Here is a 13,794-nt window from a genome sequence, read left to right as displayed (position 1 = left end):
TTTTGAGGATACTTTGTGTGACTGTCTGAAGCTTGGTTAGCCAAGCTTGGAGTTGTTTTCTTTTTTTTACTCTGTCATCTTGGTTTCTGGAAGAAATAATAGAGAGTACACATCCTATAAAGGACTAAACCATTTTCCCTGAACTGTTACAATAAGCTATTTCTAGTAGTAATACTGGTTGGATCTAGAATTTGGTTAGATGAGTAAAAACTAACATCACATATTAAAATATTAAAGGTAAGACTTTGGTATATAGCTGAAGGACCTCTGCCCTTCTTTCTGGGTTTTCTTCTTTATTTCCATGACACTTCTCTCCTTTCTCACAAGAATCAGTTATTTAGCATATTGTGATGACATTTATTAAATGTAGTAAAAAATGAAAGGGTTGCACCCCTGTGTACATGTAATGTATCTGCCTTTAGACATATCCTAAACCGCCCCCTATCTGCTATCTCAGGTCTCCCATTCAAAAAAGGAAGGAGAAAATTTCTCAACCACCCACAAAGCTCAATGAAAGGAATAAGGAAAGAGCTGTGTATACACACACACACACACACACACACACACAGAGAGAGAGAGAGAGAGAGAGAGAGAGAGAGAGAGAGAGAGAGAGAGAGAGAGAGAGAGATTCCCTTCTTAGGATCATGAACTATAACTATGAAAGCAGAGAACAGTTTTGGAAGTCAATTTTCCATTATCCCATAAATTATCTACTTGGATTCACAGTAAATAGTAGTCTTAACATTCAAGAGCCTCTCATATACTTATTGACTTCTCTGTCCTTGCTCTAGAATCTGAATCTCACCTGTAGCATTATTCTTAGATCATAGCAACAACTACTGGAACAATAGCCATGATACTGGCTGCTTTATGGAATCCTAGCTAATTTATGGAAGTCTGAGAAACTCAAACTACAGGAATACTCTCCCATGCATTATTACCCCCAGAACAATCTGGAAGTCCAACCCTCAGAAGCATGGAGAAAGAGGTTGCCCTTACTGTACATCACAACACAACATGACACTTTTTGCTCCAGAGTTCTCAGGGCAAATACAACTTTCATATCTCCAAAGAGATGACTAGAACAGTCTTACTTGCCAAGATCTTACAAATTCTAATTTAACTGTCTCCCACTGAAATTTGGTGCCCCCAGGTACCCATAGAAATGAAATGGTCATAAAGAAGCACCAGCTGCAAGAGAGAAAGGAAAAGGGTTTACTCATTTTATCAATGATGTGCCTTGTGCTCCAAAATTATTGATGCTTGAAATATTGAAGAAGAATCAGAGTACTTAAATATGAACACAGCAGAGTCCATGGTAAATGGCCAAAGACTGAACATAAGATGTCCTGTCAAATGAGGGGCACTTCCAAGAAGCCATTTATTTCCACCTCCTGACTTCCATTTCACCCTGGAAAGCAGATTATGGGATTTTTCCTATGTCAAGTACATTTTCCCTTTTGGCCTTACAAACCCTTTCAGGGGACTCATTCATACTACTATGGAAAATAAGTCTCTATAAAACTCTACTATCCTAACTAGTAAACTGAAGTGAATATCCTCTGGAGAAAATATTTTAAATTTGTTTGATAGCCTCTGAATTATTGTGTCTCCTGGGTAGAGTAATTTTTCAAATATCCCTGTTTATAGGCATGGATCATGAGCTTCTTGAAAAATGCTATTTACTGGTATCTCTCAACCTCATGGAAATGCTAGAGACAACTCAGCTCTGAAAATTTGTCCTGTGGCAGACATCATCAGGTTTTAAGTTTTGTTTTCGTCATGCTTGTACTTTGTTCCCCTTTTAGCAGCAGCATGATGTCAGTCACATTTAAATCAGATGAAAACCTGAATTTTTCATGTTAATTAAAGTTCAATGGCTTCCTTATAAAGAATAGATGAAAGGAGCAGCAGTGACAAGGGAGTCATGTGGGCTGGATTTTCTGCAGATTAACTGGAGCTGTGCTGAACTTCCTCCCTGATTTTCTGGACTGTTTCCAAATTTAGAAAAGATTGACAATGTTTTACATTATCCTGCATGATTGATTATCTGATTCCTTTCCTTTTGCCAAGAAGAGATAATACTCTAGGACAGGAGGTATATTACAAGTACCTTTTGGTGCCTCTCATTTCAAACACATTTTCTGTGATTTCCCTTTTATGAGAGGAGAAAAAATGCTTCTTCATCTGAACCTTCTAAATGGACATGGTCTTGACATATTATTCCTGAAGATGACCAGTCTGTTACCATAAGTTGACCATTTCCTTTGAATCACCCAGAGTTTAGCATAATGTCTAGACTAGTAACAACTAATTCATTTACTGTCTGAGCTAGAGGGAAAGCAGAAAAGAGAAGGAAGAAAAGGAGGAATGAAACAAACATTCATTAAGTATCATATCACAGACTGTATTAAGCACTCTATAAATATTATTTCATTTGATCCTCAACAATCTTGGGAAGTAAATACAATTATTATCTCCAATTTACACTGAAAGAAACTGAGACATACAGAATAAGTGATGTGCCCAGGGTCACATGACTAGTAAGTATCTCAGGTCATATTTGAACTCAAGTCTTCCTGACTCCAGGACTAACTTCTATTTACTATACCACCTAGCTGCTATGTTCTTAATAAAATATTTACAAACTAAGTTTTCTTGAGTTGATGGAAGTAGAGAGCCTTAGTAGGCTTCACAATAAGAGACCCATTAATATAGTCTTAGGAAACCAGAAGTACTCTCCAAAAAGAAAACTGAAGTGAAACTGGAGGAAAGCAGAAATGCATCAGAGCCTTATCTGAAAACAAGTAACACTATGGAGTGTACAAAGAGGGCTGTTGTTTTAGATGTGACAGCTAGATGGCAGAGTGGATGGAGTGTTGAACTTTGAGTCAGGAAGCAATTACCAACTGTGTAATCATAGACCAGTCAATCTGTTTCAATTTTCCCATGAGTAAAATTCAAATAATAATGGCATCTACTTCACACAGTTGGTGTGAAGGTCAAATTAGAATGTACATAAAGCAATTTGCAAATCTTAAAGTGCTATATACATGCTATTCATGATGGTGATGATGATGATGATGATGATGATGATGATTCTCTTTTTATGAGCCTTTAAGATATGGTAGAAAATTAAAGAGTTATCATGGATCAATTCATTCACATTACCCAATGAATAATATACAATATATACATTTCCTACACCCTGCCACTCTGAACAAATCTATTTTTTCTTCTTTATGCTGTTCCCTTTAGAGAAATTTTACTGTAGGAATCATGCAGTTGGACACAAATCAAGAAGACTAGAAACACTGAAAAAATCAGTCTCCTTCCCTCTCTCTCTCCCTCCATATCTCTTTTTTTAAAATAATTTTTATTTTTTAGGAAAGTTATCATGGTTACATGTCCATCCATATCTCCTCAAGACATGTAATATATATATACATACATACATATAACATATATGTATATGTAAATATTTTTAAAAATACATATTTGCATTTAACTCTGGAATGCAAAATCTCCAATAATTTCAGTTCATTTCAAAAAGTTTATTTATTGTAATTTGCCAAGATAATATGTATTTAATAGGCAAATTAAGGGTTAAACCTAAAAGTTATGAATAACAGGCCACCTCTGACAAGTGGCCTTTAGAATAGGGCCAGTTTTTCTCTTCTGAATTTATATCATTCAAAAGAGTAACATGGTGACTGTTCTCTAAAAATTCTTTCTTAAATACTCGATGCTAAATTTGAATAAACCCAGACATCATGAATTCAGTAAATTTACTGCAGATCTCAACAAACAGAAGGCGGATGCCTTTTCTTGACTTTAATAGTGAAAGACATGACTCAAATGGTTTATTTGATAATAATTGAAAACCTTGGTATTGAGCAAATTTATTTTCTATCAGGAGACTTTTTTATGGAACTGATGCAATCCATTTTCTAATCTGTCATTCAAAGGCTATTTTCACTTGCCAATTTGGATGTGCTTTCTCCCCCTTCAACTTTCCATTGTTTGCAGGATCAAGGAAGGGACCTTCTCCAGAAACTGAAAATGCATCTTTTTCCTTTCTTATTTTGTTTGCCCAGTGAAAAGTTCATGTGTTTTCTCTATCTTTGTCCCCCCCCATCCGTGTTCCTTATAGGAAGAAGATATGAGCCACATATTTACATCCTATGCTCTTCCTCGTTAACACATGAAGAGTAACAGTGGGTCAAAACAGAATAGAATGAAGATCAAATGCTCAGTCAATTCCTGTGGTGTGATTTTAGAGATGGACTAGGCAAGTTTGGTGTATTGTAGGGAACCTTTATAGAAAATATAAAAATGAGGAAATTGTGGGTTATAGATTTGGAGCAACATTGCTGAAAAACTCCAGTCAGGGTGTTTTCTTTCATTTCTGCTCCACATTCACAAAGCATTAGAACTAACAGCAACATGTTGGCTATGTATTTGATGAGAAAAGGATAAAAGTGGCCTCTTCTTGGTGCATTTGAGGAATAAACATTGCCTACAGTCAAGAGAAGAAGAGGATAGGTTTTTCATGAGCTGTACAGAAATCCTTTTCATATATCTAATATCTAAAGAGGTAATATGGTAGAATGGACAGAGAGCTAGACTTTAATCAGAAGAGCTGAGCTTCAATTTTGACTGACAACTGGGTGACTCTGAGCAAGACCCTTAATGTTCCTAAGCTTCAGTTTCCTCACTTGTATAATAGGGATAACAATGCTTGCAGGACCTACTTAACAAGGATGTAGTGAAGATCAAATGAAATAATTATATATAAACACTATGTAAATGACAGTTACTATTATGGTTACTAATAATTGAATAAGAGAGGGTATTCTCATCTGGAAAAGGGTATTTCCTAACAGCTACAACTACAACTTCTTCGTTTTAAAGGAAAGGGTATACAGTTTTTATCAATCCCATTTTAAGATGAGAAAGGTAGGAAAAATGAGCCTGCTGCATTGAAAGTTAAACACTGAAATATTTATAATAATGGTTGCTGTTATTGAAGTCATCCTCAAAATATTTTAAACTCAACAATGCAGGAACAACAAGGCTCTGTTTGAAAATGAAACATTTTTAGACATAATGTTTTCAAGGAGGTGGTATTTATTCTGCCTAATTTTTCTCTATCATACTCAAGATTTAGATTCAGAAGACCTGAGTTCAAGTAGTGACTCTACTATTTATTACTTCTATAACTATTTTTCTTACAATTGAATTTATAACAGGTGCTTCAGTTATATAAAGAAAGACCTCACATATAATTGAGTTGAACCTCAGCTAGCTTAGGATATTGGATCTTTCTGAGAATTTCTTAAATACCAATAGGATTCAACCAGACCATTATGTTTGAGTCTTCTTTTGATATTCTACTAATGGAACCACCTAGGTTTAGGTCCAAAATGGACCCCTGCCTTTTACTAAATTCTATTCTGTATTAAATAATATTAAAATGGGATTTCAATTTGTCATCTAAAGGGTATCCTTATTTAGCTTCAGCTTGAAATGGACAGTTAAAAGAGGTCCTCTCCAGGTTCCAGATTCTATAATTTTGTGAAATAATTTATTGAGGTTAGTAAGAAGCTTCAGAGAAGAACCAGTAGCAAAACAGAATAAATGTTGTATTTCAGTCCCTTCATCCAAATGGAATTTTAAAAGAAAGTCAATAATTCAGATATTCTGCCTATACAACATCAAATACCTATGAATGCATGTGTGTGTGAATATATATATATATGTGTGTGTGTGTATGTGTAATAGCATACACACATATGATATAAAAATAATGTATTTATATCTATGCCTATATGACTGAATACATCACATACAAGCATGTATATGTATTTATGTACACATGTGCCTCTATTATATTGTCTCTGTGTATGCATTTTTTTTCCTAGATTGTCTCCATGATACCTGGGAACCCAAGTGAGATGAAAAATGTCATTCAATCAACTAGATGTTAGGTACAATGCCAAATATCCAGATGTTTGGCATACTTGTAGACCAAACATCTGTATGAATTTTTTTTCTCATCTAGATGTCTTGGCACTATATATGCAGAACCAAGGACAGACTCTGAATGGACAAATACTGGTTTATCTCATTACTCAACCCTTGTGACTCCAGATAACTCACATTTGAAGTGAAGATTGAGGGCAGCACCCATTTTAGGAGATATTTTATCCCTTTCCCTCTGAGATGTATAAAGCAGTACTTTTATTGAGTGAAGTAGCACAGAGCCTAAGATGAATACTTTGTGTCTCAGTTGCTTTCCGATCGTGGGTGCACGAAACATTCCAACTGTATTTGGCAGGATTTATTGAATACACTTAGAGATGCTGCCAAAGAATTTGGAGTGCCGTTGGCAGAAGAAAAAAACAGATGGTCCCATCAAAAGGATCACATTCATGGGCATTAAATTAGAATCGAAGAGAAGAGAGTGATATCTACCTGGGGATAAGCTTTGCAGTTCATAAAGTAGGTAGCTAAGCTTGAAGAAGCTGGGCATCTGCATTTCATAGGACTGACAATATTAAAGTCATAAAAAAATGTGGCCTGTAGGATTTATTCAAGGAGACCCTACAGCATGATCAGAAACTATACAACAGAGTTGCTAATGGCTGGGAAGTGGTGGCAAGCATTCAGGCTGAGAAATAATTGGGAATTAGCTAGATGAGAATAAAAACAACAAATGACCAACCAAAGGTCCATATGTAATTCAATTCAGTTCAGCAATTATTAAGTGCCAAATAAGTGTAAAATACAAATATATTTTTAAAAAGTATACAGAGATGAAAATACTGAGCCCCAATACAGTGGAGTGTTGGGCCTGGAGTCAGGAAGACCTGGGTTCAAATCTGGCCTCAGTCTCTTATAATTGTCTGACTCTGGTCAAGTCACTTAGCCTTGCTTGCCTCAGTTTCTTCATTTGTAAAATGAACTAGAAAAGAAAATGGCAAACTGCTCTAGTATCTTTGTCAAGTAAACCCCAAGTGGAGTCACAGAGTCAGATACAACTAAAATTACTTAACAACAAATAGATATTCTAGAAGAATTTTTTTAATTCAAAGTAATGGATTACATTTTCTAATATGTCTGAGAGATAAGGCATATATACCATTCACTATGATATAATGCAGGGTATTATAAGTGGGAGGAGACTGAGTGATATGAGAGATACAAAGAAAGGGCAAAAGGAGTAGAAATTAGGAGAGGAAATCACATCTGCTTGAGGTCTCCAGAAATGAATGAGATTTGTAAAAGTAGTGACGAGCTGCAAAATCACCCAGGTTGAATGAATAGTTGAGAAAGGTATAACATTTGAAGACCTCCAAAAATTGAATTTTAGCTCCAAAGGAAGAAGATAAAACTCATGCACTCATACATATATACATATAGATCAAGAGATATAAATCGATATCTATTTCTCTATATAGAGTAAAAGCCCATGATTTTTATCTTTCATAGAGATGTAGATAAATAAACTGCACATTACATAACATGTAAAATATGTATCTAGATAGATAAATATCTAAACTATATATTATATATCTAAGAGATAACTGACATATAATATATATATATAGCTATATGATATCTTTATATATCTAATATCTAGGTAAATATAGCAACTGTATCCTTTATATCTATATAAGAAATCCATGGTCATATACATAAATATACATATATATGAACATGGGTTTTATTGTAGATAAATATAGATATCTATATGAGACCAAGGGATGGAAATACACACACATACACACAGTATGAATAACAAGCCAGATAAACTAGAGGTCCTAGCCCAAAGATGTAAAAAGTTTGACTTTGATTTGGTGGGATGAGCTTCATGACTGGAATATGGCTATGGAAGCATATACCTTATTCAAAAGAAATATGATCAATAAAAAGGAAGGTTAACACTGTAAATAAAGAAGATAATCCTGTGAGGAAACCTAGGAACTGGTGGGGAACAAGAAGAGTCTAGCACTGACATAACCGTCAGGAAGACACAGAAATATATCCCTGGTCTGCAGCACAGTGGGATGAATTCACGTTTGAATTACAATCTCCCTGTCACCAGGGAACTAACACAGTTTCCTGCTCCAGTGGAGGAGCCTGAGCCTAATTCTAGGAGGATGTGGTACACTTGTTAAAGGTTGGATTCCTACTAACAATTACAAGGGAGGACTAGCAGAGTTCTTGCAGAGAACCAGAGAACTAAGAAAATAGTGTCAAGTATTACCTGAATCCAATCAGTCACCACATCTCCATTTAGTAACTACTCTGTGTCAGACATGGTGCTGGGAGAACAGATAAAAATGAAACAGGCTTGCCCTTGAGGAGCTGAAATTTAAATAGCATAACAAATATAAGTAGATACAAATTATAAACAAAAACACAAGATAATTTTTGCAAGAGGAGGGGATACATAAACAGGTCATGGTCTTGATTACAGTTCACCAATTAGGGCTGTCTCATATGCGAAATCATTGAGCTGTCAGTGAACTTGATCATAAGAGCTATCTGCCTCATCCCTTCCTCCAGGCAGATTTGATCACTCTCTTCTGTTTTATACTTGCTTCTCCTAGGTTTCCATAACACCTCTGTCTCCTAGTTATCTTCCATGCCCTGCCACCCACCCTGACCATCCTCCTCAGTCTCTTCTGTGCAGCAAAGATGGGTATCCACCACAGCTCTTTCCTGGGTCCACTTTTCTTCTCCCTCTATCTATACTATTTCATTTCAAGATCTCATCAGTTCCAGGCTACTCAATTAAGTCTATGCTGATCAGATTTATTTTTCCAACTCTAACCTCCCTTCCAAATGCTAGACTCGCATAACCACTACCTACTATTCCACTGATCACTCTCTCTAACTGCATCACAAATAGGATGTCTAATGAACATCTTAAACTCATGTCCATAACAAGCTCATCTTTTCCTCAGAACCTTTATTCTGCTGGGTGCCTTGACCTTCCTCATCACCCAAACTCACAGCCTAGGTAACATGCTGAACTCTTCACTCTATCCCACTCATATCCAATATGATTCCAAGTTCTGGGGATTCTACTTTGCAACATCTCTTGCATGAATTCTCTGCTCCTATCTGGTATTTCAACCACCCTGTGACAGACTCTCCTTTTCTAATGCCTGAAATATAGCAAAAGCCTACTGTTGGTCGCCCTTGTCTCGTGTCTCTCCCCATTCAAATTCCTCCTCCATTCCACTATCAAAATGATCTTCCTTAAGCAGGTATCTGATTATGTCACTGTTGTGTTCCAGGATCCTGGTCTCACTCCAAAAGAATTTGTCACTAGAGCTCTCTTCATCTCAAACAAAGCTTTTATTGGGATTATTGTGCAGAAATGGCCCAAGCAGTGGGGGATAGGATTTTTATAGAGAAAAAGAGAAGGTCCCTCTGCCCCCTCCCCTAGACTAGGTTCAGGGAGAATGACCAGGGCCTCTATGTAGCTCTATCAGACAGAAACTAGTGGGATTTCCCCTGATAGCTGTTCATTGGAGGAAGCCAGGTATATCAATAAATATCCCTTCAATCTGGGCTCAGCTTGATGTTACTTGATGCTAAAGGGTTCCAGCCCCATAACCACCCTTGGCCTTGGATATGTGCAGGCTCCTGGACTAGGGCTTAGTCTGACGTTATCTGGTGCCTGACTCCAAGGTCCTACTCTCCCCATCATCACCACTTTATTCAATAAACTCTAGAAGTGCCCTCGTTTCTAGTATCAGATATTAAATTCTCTGTTTGGTCTTGACAACCCTTCTTAACCTGAATCCTTCCTACCTTTACAGTCTTTTTATACCTTACTTTTCACACACTCAATCTAGTGACATTGACCCCTTAGCTGTTCCTTGCAAAAAACATTCCATCTCTGGACTCTGTGCTTTTACTAGCTGTCCTCCAAACCTGGAATGCTCTCCTTCCTTATATTTTCTTCATAACTTTCCTGGATTTCTTCAAGTTTCAACTAAATCCCACTCTCTGCAAGATTTTTGCAAGCCTCCTTAATCCTAGTGCTTTCCTACTATCTTCATCTCCAATTATCCTATATGTATTTTTTATGTACATAGTTGTTTGTAAGTTGTCTGACTAATTGGGCTATAACCTACTTGAGGGTAGAAGACTGTTTTTGCCTCTCTTTGAATGCCAAGCACCTAGGTCAGTGCCTGGAGAATAATATAGAAGTTCTCTCTTAATTGAATGAACCCTTTGGAAGACTTCCTCAAGGGGCTCCATGTGGTCTCACTCCCTTTATAGCTCTGGGCCAGTAATACCGCCACCCCCTGTAATAGCTGTAATTTGCTACTATCCCTACTGTAGCTTTCCTAAAGCAGGAGACCAGGCCAGCGTGAGGTACTGCCAACTGTCCCCTGGAAGTCACATACTATAAATATACTTAAAGCAAGAACTGTCTGTAACCACTTAATAAATGTTTGTTGACTTGCCTTCTCCCATGTTTTAGAAGTCCTCAGTATTTATGAATTGTCCTTCCTCCACTCTATCAAGATTCACTCTCTGGTAAATGTCTATTAAACTCAATTACACTGAGACATAATTTCACTTTAACAAATATGCAGGCCCTTTTATAAACAACTATGTTGCTTTGGGACTTAATACAGCTTAAAGTACAATTCAATTATGTACTATTTTGGATAAAGGAAGACTAAGTTTTAATAAAAAAAATCCTTAAGATAAGTCCCATAGAATGATGAATTTCTAAGTAGTATTGTACTTGGACTAAGGAAGACTGGGTTCCAATTCCTCCCTAGAAACTTACCAGATCTGTGATTCAGACTGTTATTGAAGATCTCTGTTCTTTTTCTTACTTATCTATAAACTGAAGGAGTAATATTTAATGTTTCTAATGTCCTTTCCAATTCTAATTTAATGTCCCTGTGGATCTCTGATCAAATGATCTTTGGATCTATAATCAGATCTATACATATATTTAGAGGACAATTTTAGAGTGGAGGCTCCAACACACTGAGATTTCTATGAATTGTTTTCTTCAGTTATTTTCAAGATGTCCAAAACAGCAGAATTGTTAGCTTCCCCCCAACACAGAGCAATTCATAGCCAATAGAGTAGAAAAGACAGGATGATGTATCCATGCAATGGCAAAGAAGGGTATAATATTTACCTATACTCATGATAGAAACAATATCTACTCCACAAAGTCTAGCTTAGTTCTTTTATCGCCCTACCCTGACCCCTAAAAGTCAATGAAACTACCCTAAAGACTCAATTGGTCTAGGAACCTAAGGCTTAAATTAACTAAATATAAAAGCCAAGCACACAAGGACTTAGTAGCTTTGGCTTTTCTTTCCCTTCTCTGAATGAATGTGCTTCTGTGGCATGTGAGGGAATTTGTGTCCAACTGAATCAATATCATATGCTTGCTAAATAATGTTTCCATGATATTGTAGAGTGAATTCCATCTCTTGAATAGTATATGCTCTGTTATCTCATTTCATTCCAAATCTTAGCCCAACCTACTGGACCAGTTTAAGTCAAGTATGACCTAAAAATAATGCCAAAAAATATACAATTCAACATGCCATCCTGTCTATAATTATGAGATTTCTATAGTGTTCCTTTGAGGGACTAAGGTATTATGAGAAAAATATGTATCTTTTCATTAAAACATCCCAATAATGGTTGCATAAGCAAGACTTGTGTGTAAAAAGAAAGGGGTTGGATTATTTGACTTTTCAATTTACTTCTATATCTAACCTGTTAAATCTTACAATGTATTAGTATGTATCTGAAAAACAAACGATACCTTAATTCCCAATGAGAGGCAGAATAGTGAAGTAGATAGTGAACTGTCCTCAGTCAGGAATATATGGGTTCAAGTCTTGCTTTTAACATATATTGTTTGTGTGACCCTAGGCAAGGCACTTAATTTCTCGGTTCCTTAAGCATTTAAGTAAAGATTACAGAGTAGTTGTCAACTACATTGGTCAAAGAATTTCCTCACTGGGAGCTTATGTTCAAGAAGATTTTGTATTTTAAAAATGTCTCAAGTTGGAGGGGATGTGACAAAATTGGGACACTAATACACTGCTGGTGGACCATTCTGGTCTGACCATTCATTCTGGTCTGGAGGGCAATTTGGATTTAGGTGCAAAGGACTTTAAAAGACTGCCTGCCCTTTGATCCAGCAATACCACTGTTGGGTTTGTACCCCCAAAGAGATAATAAGGAAAAATACTTGAACAAAAATATTTATAGCCAAAAAATTAGAAAATGAGGGGATGCCCTTTGATTGGGGAATGGCTGGACAAGTTGTGGTGTCTGATAGTAATGGAATATTGTTGTGCTGAAAGGAATGATGAACTGGAGGATTTCTATGTGAACTGGAAAGACCTCTAGGAATTGATGCAGAGTGAAAGGAGCAGAACCAGGAGAACATTGTACACAGAAACTGATATTTTGTGGCATAACCGAATGTAATAGACTTTTCTACTAGCAGCAATGTAATGACCCAGAACAATTCAGAGGAACTTATGAGAAAGAATGCTGTCCCCATTCAGAGAAAGATCTGTGGGGACAAAAATTCAGAAGAAAAATATATGATTGATCACGTAGTTCAATATGGATATGTTTGGGGTTTTTGATGTTAAAAGATCATTCTGTTGCAAATATGAATAACATGGAAATAGGTTTTGGATAATGATACATGTATAACTCAAAGGAATTGCTTGTCAGCTCCAGGAGGAGGGAGAGAAAAGGGATGGGAAAAATCATGAATCATGGAACCATGGGAAAATAGTCTAAATTTTTTTAAATGGAAAAAATGTCTTAATGCAAGTATTAAAAATATTGCATGTTTTATGGATGCCATGGTGAATTGAAGCCCAAAGAAATGACCAAACACAAGTCAAAACCATAATGCAGTAATGGGCCATACAATGTTAGGGGACACACTAAAGTCATTATATATATATATATATATATATATTCCAAAAGAAAGGAGATGCAATTAGTATAGAGAAAAGAAGACTAGATTTTGAAGGCAGGCAACCTAGGTTCATGTCCTGGCTGAGCCATTTTGGGTAAGATGTATAAACTCCAAATCTCATTTTTTCCATCCATAAAATGAAGATTTGACCTAGATGACCTCTATGCTCCCTTCTTCCTCTATATCCTGAAATCTCTGAAAAGATAATACTAATTACTTTCTTTAAGTCATACCAGAGAATTCAAGATTCTTGACTGAATCAAACATTTAGATTTTGCTGACATAAAGAAGAGTGGTTTTAGGGCCAGAAATAGAACATGGGAGATTAGTACCCTCATGTCATTTCACTGGTGAGTTTTAGTGAGTGTGAAAATAAGAAATAGGCAATCAATAAACATTTAAGAACCTACTATATGCCAGCAATGAGCTAAATGCTGGCACTTCTATTTCAGGCTTAAGTGAAAGTAGCATAGTCAGTTATGAAGTAAATGAAATCTCAGTCTTGTTTCCTAAGGTGAAAGATGCCAAAATGCCTCTGAAAACTGTGCCAAAGAAGAGGAAGGAGGGAGGATAATTTCAAGTATCTTTTTTTTACTTAATGCCTCTTTTTTTAAAAAATCTCAACCTGTAGATTATAAAAGCATTAGAAACAAATGCAAAATATCTGGTGTAAAACTGGATTCATCTTTTCAAACTATTGAATTCTGAAGTATTTTATGGCATACAAAAAGCAGCATGGTACAAAGGATGAGAATCCTGGTCTCAGAATCAGAGGATCTGTG

Source organism: Gracilinanus agilis, chromosome 5 (assembly GCF_016433145.1).
Source record: "Gracilinanus agilis isolate LMUSP501 chromosome 5, AgileGrace, whole genome shotgun sequence".
NCBI classification, from domain to species: Eukaryota; Metazoa; Chordata; class Mammalia; order Didelphimorphia; family Didelphidae; genus Gracilinanus; species Gracilinanus agilis.
Note: the sequence above shows the minus strand (reverse complement) of the source record.